Source organism: Dermacentor silvarum, chromosome 7 (assembly GCF_013339745.2).
Source record: "Dermacentor silvarum isolate Dsil-2018 chromosome 7, BIME_Dsil_1.4, whole genome shotgun sequence".
NCBI classification, from domain to species: Eukaryota; Metazoa; Arthropoda; class Arachnida; order Ixodida; family Ixodidae; genus Dermacentor; species Dermacentor silvarum.
The window spans coordinates 113,250,763-113,261,110 of record NC_051160.1 but is presented as its reverse complement, the minus strand read 5'-3'; the positions used below and the strand labels follow the sequence as shown (position 1 = coordinate 113,261,110).

General features: G+C 44.1%; 1 non-coding gene across 1 annotated transcript; it reads right to left on the bottom strand.

Annotated features, from left to right (window-relative positions):
• Window positions 1-3,620: 3,620 nt before the first annotated feature.
• Trnaa-ggc (transfer RNA alanine (anticodon GGC)) lies at window positions 3,621-3,692 on the bottom strand. Its single transcript has one exon. It is a non-coding gene; the product is annotated as a tRNA-Ala (tRNA).
• Between the last annotated feature and the right edge of the window lie 6,656 nt (window positions 3,693-10,348).

The window sequence follows — 10,348 nt, the reverse complement described above, 5'->3', positions numbered from 1 at the left end:
TTAATTCCATCTTCGAGGAGCATCGGAAAGAATGACCGGTACTCCCTTGAGGAGCATCGGAAAAGAGCAACTGTTAGTCCCGAAAGGAGTAAGGGCATGGGGAGTAACACTTCATCCACTCTCACTTACCCCCTAAAGGGAGGAATGGTTGTGGCAAATCAGTTCCTCCCCTAAAGGAGTAACCTCAATACCCACTTTCCTTCGTTTCTTCTTACTGGAGACATGCTACAGCAGGGGTATACGGACCATGATACCAATTTTACACGCTATAGTACAAACTCTATGGCTTTATTATGTTGCTGCATTTATGGCTAGCAGCATTTCTGCATTATTCATGCCATCATCATCATGCAAGCCTGTTTCGTAACGTTCCCCTTTTCCCTTTTCCCAGTGCAGCGTAGTAGGTTGCAGCCCACGAGCAGGTTTTTCTTAATTACTTCTGTAATGTACAAGACAGACTGTTTTCAAGATCTAGCAGGAATCCGCGAAATAAAATAATACCGATCTTTTTAAGAACCTTATGTATTGCTTAGCTAAGGTCATGTAATTCAAATTACTTGAAAGTGGTTAATTGGTCGACCCGCAGCGTCCATTTCGATAAGTACTCCTGTGTCTGTTGCTCTTGAACAATTTTTCTGATGGTCTCTGACGTGCTCCCGGGCTGGGCGAAGTTCGGGCCAGTCTCTCGGCCTTTTACGTGCGAAGCACCTTATGCGCTCGCGCTGTCGGCGTCTCCTGTCGTCGTCGTAGTCACGGTAAGCAAGCGGCTCGTGCTCGCACTCGACACGCGCTCGTGCCACTGCTCCCGCGTTCGTCGTCGTCATCGTCTTCCACAGCTGGCTGCGTTGCCGCTCGTCATTCCAGCGTAGAATTTCACTTCTCTTCTGTCGTCGTAATGAGGAGGCCGCGTTTGCGGGGTTATGAGCCATTGCTTAAGGTAGTATGACCCCATTAGCGGTACATCACTGCATGCTTCGCACCTCCCCAGGTTTCACGTGAGTGGAAGCTGCATTTCGCTCAGTGGGTCATTTGACACTGTAAAATTTCCTATCACTTACCGTATGATCAACTTCGCTCTTTCCGCACCCGTCAAGGTGCGGTGCTGTTGTATCTGTGCGTGGCGAACTGCCTTCAACGTTGCAGAACGCAATTTCCGGTTTGTGAAGCATCGTTATGTCCCTTCAGAAATGAAATACAAGATTTACGTAACGTGCCTCGTGGTTGTTTTTTTATAAAGGAATTCTACTCCGCTACTAGGACTACAGCATCGCAATTACCTGACAAGACTCGCTACCTAATTCCACAGATTATAGGGTTTACTCACTGTGATACCAATGTTCTTGCATAGGAACTTACCGCTATTTGTCTTCATATACGCTTTATGCGAAGCTGCAATACAGCCAGCGACCGGTGTACCCAAATTGGGCGCCGGTCTAGGCAGCTGGACATCAGCGAGTCCCTCTGATTAGCCGATGCCTGCGAACAAGGCGAATCGAGACTGTTCCTACTATGTTCTTGCCTTGGCGTATTTCAAGTAAGGGAAAGAAAAACACATGCTCAGTTAATAGCACTTTGGATGCAGTCGCTACTATGATCTGCACTTTCCCTGAGACGAAGACGTAATTGCAGCAATCTTCTTGTCAGCATGTAAGCGTGAGTGCCCGTATGCGGTACGAGTGTATTCCTTGCCGCCCACCTCCCACGACACTTAACCGCAAATTGCGTCTTCCGAGATCCAGAAATGTGCTTGGCCAGTGACGATCGCTGCTTCCACCCCGAACGCGACGAGGGGAGATCGGTGTGATAGGATGGCACTTTGCCAGTTAGCGCTCATTGATGTCGCTGCCTAAAAGGGAAAGCGGCAGCTGCAAGGATGGTTGTTGCTCCCTTACCCGCCTACATTTTCCGTAGCGCTGGCTAATCTAGACATGGCTATGCCTAGTACACTTACAAAAGATACCCAAGTAAGTGGGGTTCAGGACAACCACCGCTGTAGCTGGATTGGTACATCAGCGCACGCGTCTTGCGGGCAGTGTGGGTTCGAATCCAGCCGGTGCAAGTGCTATTATCGCCAACTTTCATTGACTTTTTTCCATATTACTTCGCGATGTAAATTAGGAAGCACAGATAATTTAACCAGGTGCTAACTTTGACTTAATTGTCTGTTCGCTTCACGTGGTCATTACTGGAGACCAGAAATTGAGGCGAAATTCCTATTTTATTTTTTATGTCTTTATCATGCCTATTTACCATTTAAACACCAACAATTGGCGTAGAAACATTTTAGTGGCACTTTTATTACGCTCTAAATCTCTATTATGATGATGCTGGTGTCTATATAGAATGCTCAATGCCTAAAATGTCTTTCTAAATGTTTTGTGCTAGTCTAATTTGATGTTTAGTGGTATCAGCCACCGGAGAGCTTGTATAAAATCAGTCGGTTATCACAGCAAACCCTCTGCTATTGTAAACGCTACTTTTCAGCAGACGATAGCCCTGCTGTGGGAAGGGTTCAAACTGCTGGTATGCGGCGATAGCCCTTGAAGCTGGCTTGGTGTACTTGAGTGCACAGCTCACATAGTCATCAAACTTGAATGCTTGCGCGCCACACTGTACCGGTATAGGAGGCTCGTTTCAGGAATTTCAGAAAAGGTTTGCCATTATCCCCAATGTTGCTGATAGTATTAGTTCCAAACGTCATTCTATACCCGACAGCAACGCCGGCTTCTCGATACTGGAAGAACTGTGAAAAGTTCTGACCGGCGAGCATACTGCAATCCAGGAGGCATAGAAGCATAGAACGTTCCGAAGTACAAATGTTAAATTCAATATATTTCAATAATTTTTGAAGTACCCCTAACAGCTATAAGCCTTGTTAAGCGTGTACTTGTTAATTGACTAAAAGCAGAAAAAAAGAAAGAAAATGCAGCACAAGAACGATATGCTATCACCTAAAGAACTATTAGAATCATTTGATAATATTTCTAGAGGCTTGCAAAAACGTTTCACAGCACAGTTACAAATGAACCTTGCCAGAACTGCATCAGGGGACAATTTTATAAATATAGCGATTGGAAATCTTGCACACGTTATGCGACTGCTACATGCCTCAGCTACAGGTCCAGATGGTATCACACAGGGTGTGTTACAAAAATTGTTTACCGTGTATATAGAGGACGTCGTTAATATTATCAACTACTCCCTTAAAATAGGAAGCTTCCTCCAGATGGGATGCTTCTTATTATTATCCTCCGGCTTAAGGAACAAAGAGCGGGATTGCATATGGAGATCTAGAAGGTACATTGCCCATAGCATCGAATACTATGAAACTAGAAGAAAGAGCGGTTTATGTCTGTATAGTGAAGTTTTTCACTGATAACAGACTAATGATCCCATGTAAAATTGGATTTAGCCCCGATGCCCGATTTAATGCAAGCACGTTTATTTGGAATGAAGCACTACGATTACCCGACACTGGCGGCAGTGGGTAGCGTAGGTGACTCTTGGTATACCTAACGAGAAGAAAGGGAACCGAGGGGCCCGATTTTTATTAATCATATCATAAGGAGCCAACAAACACTGACACCAAGTACAACATTAAAGTGGATGAAAAAACAACTGTCCGCAGGTGGGGAACGAAGCCACGTCTTCGCATTGCCCGTGCGATGCTCTCACCATTGAGCTACCGCGGAGCCCTTTCATCCACTTCATTTTCTGTTAATTTATCATTTTCCTCAATTGAATTAGTAAGTACAAGTGAATTTCCCCTATTTTGTCCTTGGTGTCATTGTTTGTTGGCTCCTTATGATACGATTAATAAAAATCGGGCGCCTCGGTTCCCTTTCTTGTCATTCATTACATAACAAGGGTTCGAACCCGGCAAAATTGATGCCTTCAGGTAGCATATGTGGGTTTATTGACCAGTTGCCATCACCCATAAAGAATACGTGCCCGTGACGCCTGCGGCAGAAAGGTTGTTCCACATCCGCCCCTAGGTTTGTGAGTGGTGGCGCTGGCTAACACTCCCAGGGTAAGTTCTAGTTTTATAACATAAATACCCCAGAAAGTGGATGGGAAAACGGCTCCGCGGTAGCTCAATGGTGAGAGCATCGCACCTGTAATGCACAGACGTGGGTTCGTTCCCCACCTGCGGACAGTTGTTTTTTCATCCACTCTAAGTTCTGTTAATTTATCACTTTCTTTAATTGAATTGGTAAGTACAAGTGATTTCCCCTATGTTGTCCTTGGTGTCATTGTTTGTTGGTATACCTAAGACATACGAAAGTTTAGAACACGTCATTCTATTAAATATCGTAAAGCGCATAAATTTTTCTCCATATATTACAAATCGTATCCATGGATACCTAAGAGGTGAAGAATGCTAATGCTCCCAAGGTGGCGTTCCGACGTCAAGTTATAATCAGTCAAACACACTACTTGAACCCAAGCATTTCAACAGTCAACACACCTGCTGGTACCGATGTGAAGCAAAGCTTTAGTGAGCCGGATAGTGAATGAATGCTTTGAAACTAACTCAGATGCGCGTACTTTTGTTTACTTTCATGCTATGCAACGTGTAGCCTCATGCAATGTTTGTCCCCTCCCCCAGGTAAGTGACAACTATATTCTCAAGCAATTTTCTTGTTTCATGCAGTACACCACACACAAGTTGTACACAAATGCTAACTACAAATTAGGCACTCGCACAGAGGGAGGCGTCGACGCAGCTGTGCGATGCAGCGTCGACCCGAATGTGAGGTGTGATACTTCTCGAGCGAAGATTGGTGAGGGCGGATGCATGCGCCGAAAAGTACGACACGTATCAAGCCACATTGAAAGATTCTGCACCTCTTGTGTAACAATAGTGACTCAATAGGTTCAGGCCTTGTGTCACCCGGAAGTCTTGTGTCATCCATTCTTTAGGGTCGACAACGAATAGGAACGCGCCCATGTGACGCATACTAAATGACTAAATTAAAGAAAATGGAGTATATCATAGATTCTTGCAAGTATAAGCCGCGATTCCATTAACAGGTATGGGTGTGCGTTAGAGATACCTGTAAGCCGACACTATAGTTTCGAGATTTATGCAGGAATTTTCGTTGTCGGCATAAAAGAGTTTTATACGCCCGTTCGCTGTACTTTCATTCGCCGCACGAGTAACCTTTGTTTTAACAGCGAAGCTGTTTAAGCTATCCGTAAAACCGTGCTCGTCGATCGAAGAAGCCTCGCCTGTTCCTACTCCGCCAAGCTCCGCCCCCCTGCCTAGACACTGCGCGCAACAGCGCTCGCGGTGGGAATGTGACGTCGGCAACGACGTCACTGCGCGCCACCTGCTCTCCACCCCGCTAAGATTCGCCCACTAGCCCAGACACTGCGCTCGCCTCGTAGGAGCCCCGTTTGGCGGGAGCCGAGCCTGGTAACAACCAAAGTACGCGGCTTGCGAGCGCTTCGCAACGTCTTCCGCGATGCCATGCGGTAACAGATGTGCATGCGGAGCTCGGTCGTGACGTCAGCGATAGTATATAGCTCGCTGTCGCCGCGCTATACCGGCAGTTGTCATGTCGGGAGCGTGTGCTGTGCCTTTGCTTCGCCATGGGTACACCTAAACGAACTCCGGAAGAAGAGGTAGCGTATAAAGAGCGGCAGCGTGCTGCCAATCTGGAATATGCTCGAAGACGTCGAGCATATTCCTTAGCCTAGCCCAAATACGTGGCCAATACCTTGCAACAGCCAATCAGTAGCCAATAAATAGCTATGTCGATAATCGATCAATAATCAGTAAATACTGGAAAATGCTGGGGATGACCTGGTATTGCTTAACCTGACCCAAAAGCCAGTACTAGCTACGTGCCCATCAGCTCCGTTGTCTCTTTAGCATTGCGCCTCCAGTGCAAGCTACGCTAATTTCTTACGTATAAATAGCCACAAATATACACACGCCGACACCGATCGAGCAATCAGCAGCCACGCCAAACCCTGGAGTGTAAGCAAAGAAAGCTTCGCTTCAAAACTAATTTCACTAGACGTTTTCTTTTTATTATTTTTTTCCTGTACCAATTTCATCACGCTCCAAGGACTATCCACAACTCACCTACCCGTCAGTGCATCCACAGTACCGGAATATGCGTGATGCGTAGCCAGGCGTACAAAAGCGCTTTCCGGCAGTAGCTTTCCTTTCATTGCCTCGCGATTCATTAACTGCTAAAAGCAGTGCTATCCAAGCCTACTGGAGATGGCTTGCGGTTTCCGGTTTCCAGAGACCCAAGTTCTTCTTGACGAACTTGGAATGCATTTATCACCCTCCTGTTTTAAAGAGGAGGCTACTATTGTTATCAATTACATCATCATTATCATCATCAAATTACCGCCACGACGATTATTACCTGCTTCATGATCATCACCATCACTGTGCATCAAGATTTGTCTATAAGAAATGTAAGGAGTAATTGAGACTTAAGAAGTGTACTACATGTAGGACATTAGACATATAAGAGTTAACCTACGTTGAAGGTATCTAACAGAATACTCAATTTGGGTACAGCGTACGCCAGCTCGTCACAGTGGTCGTAAAATCACATGTTTCTGAGGGATATAAGATATAGCGATGTCACTTTGATGTTCACTTTGATATCACTTTGACATTCTATTCCAAACTTACATAGAATTTACTAGTCTGGGGTACCACTACAAAAATAAATTAGAACAAGGTTGTTACACTTCAAAAGAAGATTTAGTGGCCTTTTGAAAATCATTGTAGCAAAGCGCAAAGAATACACAAACATCAATATACAAAAACAATCTGTACACAAAAGATGAAATAATTTCTAGGTATTCTCTAAGATTCCCAAAACGACGCACTCGCAAAATATGGACTGAACACGGACGATAAAAAATGGTATATCAGGAGCCTTATGTATTAAATAAATTCGAAGAATTGAATTTCAATACTCCAAATATATTCAAAAGTAATATTGATTCTTCAATAATAATGTTGATATCTTCAATAACAATATTGATATCTTCAATAACAATAATGATTTATAATCATATCTGAATTAAGATACGCTCATCAATAATGTTTGTTATCGTTTTTATACACTTACTTTTGATCTATTTGGTGTGTGTAAATATAATAACGCGTGCAATATGTATTTGAGTATACAAATATTTTCGTGTGTTGTATGAATATGTCTGCATGAGAAAAAACACGGATGTGCATTGTACGTTTGATGTATATATCTATTCTATGGAGTATGTTAATAATATATAGGCATACATAGACAGCGATGCTGTTTTTGATATGTATAAAAGTAAAAATGATTAGGTTCTCTGTGTTTTTCTGTATTTTTCTTGTGATGAAAGCATGACTACGCCTATTATTTTTGCTTAAGCCGCTCACCAAACTAAAAAGGATCAGATGCCTTTGTCAGGAATTTTAATCCTTTAGCGTCTGCCCCTTCAGCAGACTCTGCAACAAGTCTTTTGAAGATAAAGTTGAATTGAATAAACGAGAGTAGGCCAGGTCACCGACGACGCACGCGCTCACAGCTGTCACGAAGTCGCATTCATCACAATTTAGGTATATGCTATAGCATACTTAGACAGTATAGCGGTGCTAAGCTCTGGCCTACTATCGTTTTCATTTTGAAAACTTATTGTTTCTGCAGCACACCTTGAACCGGGTTGACCTCAATGCCATTTAAGCTAATGGCTTAGCCACCAAAACTGAGCAGTTGCACTGTGCAAGGTACCGTAGGAGATATATTTTTCGGACAGCTAGCATAACGGTCTTCCCACCATCAGCTCCACAATGTCTGAATGCCTCCGAATACAGCATTGAGGTAATGGCACGTCACCTGTCAGGTAATGTGTGGCACATTTAGGCCCAGTAGGGAAACTATCTAGTGGGCGTTATAGAATCCCAGATGGGAATGTTTATAATGCGTCATCAGCTAGCGTTCATTTAGCACCATGTTTAAACTGCATGTGTCAGTTCCATACGTAACATTCACGCTTTGCCTAATGATTCATACCATCCGTGTACAGAGAGGAATTGTAAGAGTCAGCGGGGAACTTTTTTACAGATGAAGTAGTAGTAGTAGTAGTAGTAGTAGTAGTAGAAGTAGTAGTAGTAGTAGTAGTAGTAGTAGTAGTAGTAGTAGTAGTAGTAGTAGTAGTAGTAGTAGTAGTAGTAGTAGTAGTAGTAGTAGTAGTGGAGTTCTTATGACGCGGCGGCATCTTAGGCCATCATATTACACATGTGACACATACACACTGAACATGTTTTCAAAAAGTCAATTGCCACCCTAGTGGAAACGAGCGCAAATGAATGACGAAGTACTTCCCAACGAGCTGCTCCGCAAGTATGGAGGTGTGTTTGCAATTTTTAAACGATCACCGAGGACGCAATCAACGCACCAATTTTTGCGGTACGTTTTATTGCAATTCTTCAATAAGAAAGTCGTGTACGATAAAAATTATTTAGTTCAGTTCAAGGGCAGACAGAAGACAGGTATTGCCAGGAAAGGCACGAACCAGCGCCAACTTCCAGAAAAATTCTACTAAGCGGGACAGCCGGGTTACAAGCACGATATTACAGCAAAAATTGCGCAAGAAATTTAACAATCAAGGCGTGCAAACCTAATCACTGGTACAGGGCACGCGAAAAATTGAGACTCACGATGGCGATATATATTCTTCAGATGCAAAGTGACTCACGCCACGATGACACATATCTAGCGCAATTTAATTTCTCTATGGCTCAGCTGTTTCTCTCTTTGGCCTACATTGAGCATTGGCATCGACAGTGACCAAGTGATCGGCAAGCGCTGGGTTACATTTATTTGCATGCTGGCGGAGAGAAGTGCAATGGCACCGACAATTCTGGCTAATATGTGAAATACCACTTTGTAATGCAATATGGCTAACAACACTCTATACACGTCAGACATACTGATGGCAGTGCATAATTCTGTCGCTTGAACTTGTTTGAGGGAATGTACTTGGCAATTTATTCGGAACGGAAAACAGAACTGAAACAATTTGTGCATATGTCACACAGCCTTATTCACTGCCGTGGTGAGTTGAGCTGGGTGCATCCCACTGTCTTCCAGCTGTTCGCCTCACAAAACCATCGTCAAAAAATTATACAGATTACTTACTTAGCCCATTGTTGATAAACGTAGTGCATACACTCTTTCTAGGATAACGTTTTCGTGTGTTTCGGGTGACAACATGGTGGATATATCGCAACCCTTTGTCAAACATAAATAATGGCGGCAACTAAAATCCAGCAGGTACTGCGGGTCAATAAACTTGCAGTGAAAGCTTTTAGGTGCACAAGAAAATTGGTTTATCGTTGCCATCTGCTGCTTTCTTGCAGTTTCAGAAAAGGAAGACTACTTAAATGTAGCTTTGTTTTCACACACACCTTTCACGGTCATCTACGCGAGTATCCACAATGAGTCATTATGCGCTAAGCAACGTATCAAGCAGAGCACGGCCTTATGGCCCAGCAAGCGACGTGATTTCTAGATTGCTCCCCCGGCGACGCAATTGAACACGGTAGAATCATGACATCTCTGTCTGCGGATCTACAAAAAATGAAATTGAACTATGACGCTTTTTTTTTGTCTGTAATTCTATCAGCTATTAAAGCACTCCCTCTGTTCTGCACGCCTGACCGTTTCGCAAGAGTTCATCTTTTCTTCTTTTCTGTTTTCCCGAAGGCTTGCACAACTCGGAGCAAACAAAAGAGTCTTCACCGAACAGTCGAAAGCTTCGTTTCTTCGTGAATAACAGCGGGCACATTGAAGGAAAGACTCGGGCCTTCGTGAGCCCGGCTAGTCCTCGATATCGGGGTGCAAGCCGCCATGAATCAGCCAACTTAATACTTACCAGTGTGTAAAGACTTGCTGCTCTCTTACATCGGGCGTGCTGCCATGGTCGAGTGAATATTTATGGGCGCTGCAGAATCGCTGCAATGAATTTCTGGTTGCTGTGCGCCGTGGCTCCAGCATTTACGCGCTTTGGCAGCAAGCAGGCGTTGTGCTTCTGGTTTCTTTTTAGTACGCGCTTACGAAATGGGCCATAGGGTCAGCTTTTGTTACAGAGAGAGCAGACGCTCGATCTGGCCGAGCTCTGGCGCCAGGTTATGCATTGCACATTAGGCGATGTCGCGATCCAGTGCTCTCGGTCATTGGCTTCCTTTTGCGATGGAAAAGTTCTGCGTTTTTTGGCGCCAAGATACCCTACAATTTTTGTGTGTAGAGATGATCGAGCGTAGTGAGAAGAACCAATAGACGCTGCAAAAGGAAATGAAGGCAGCGACTTTTGATTTACGGTA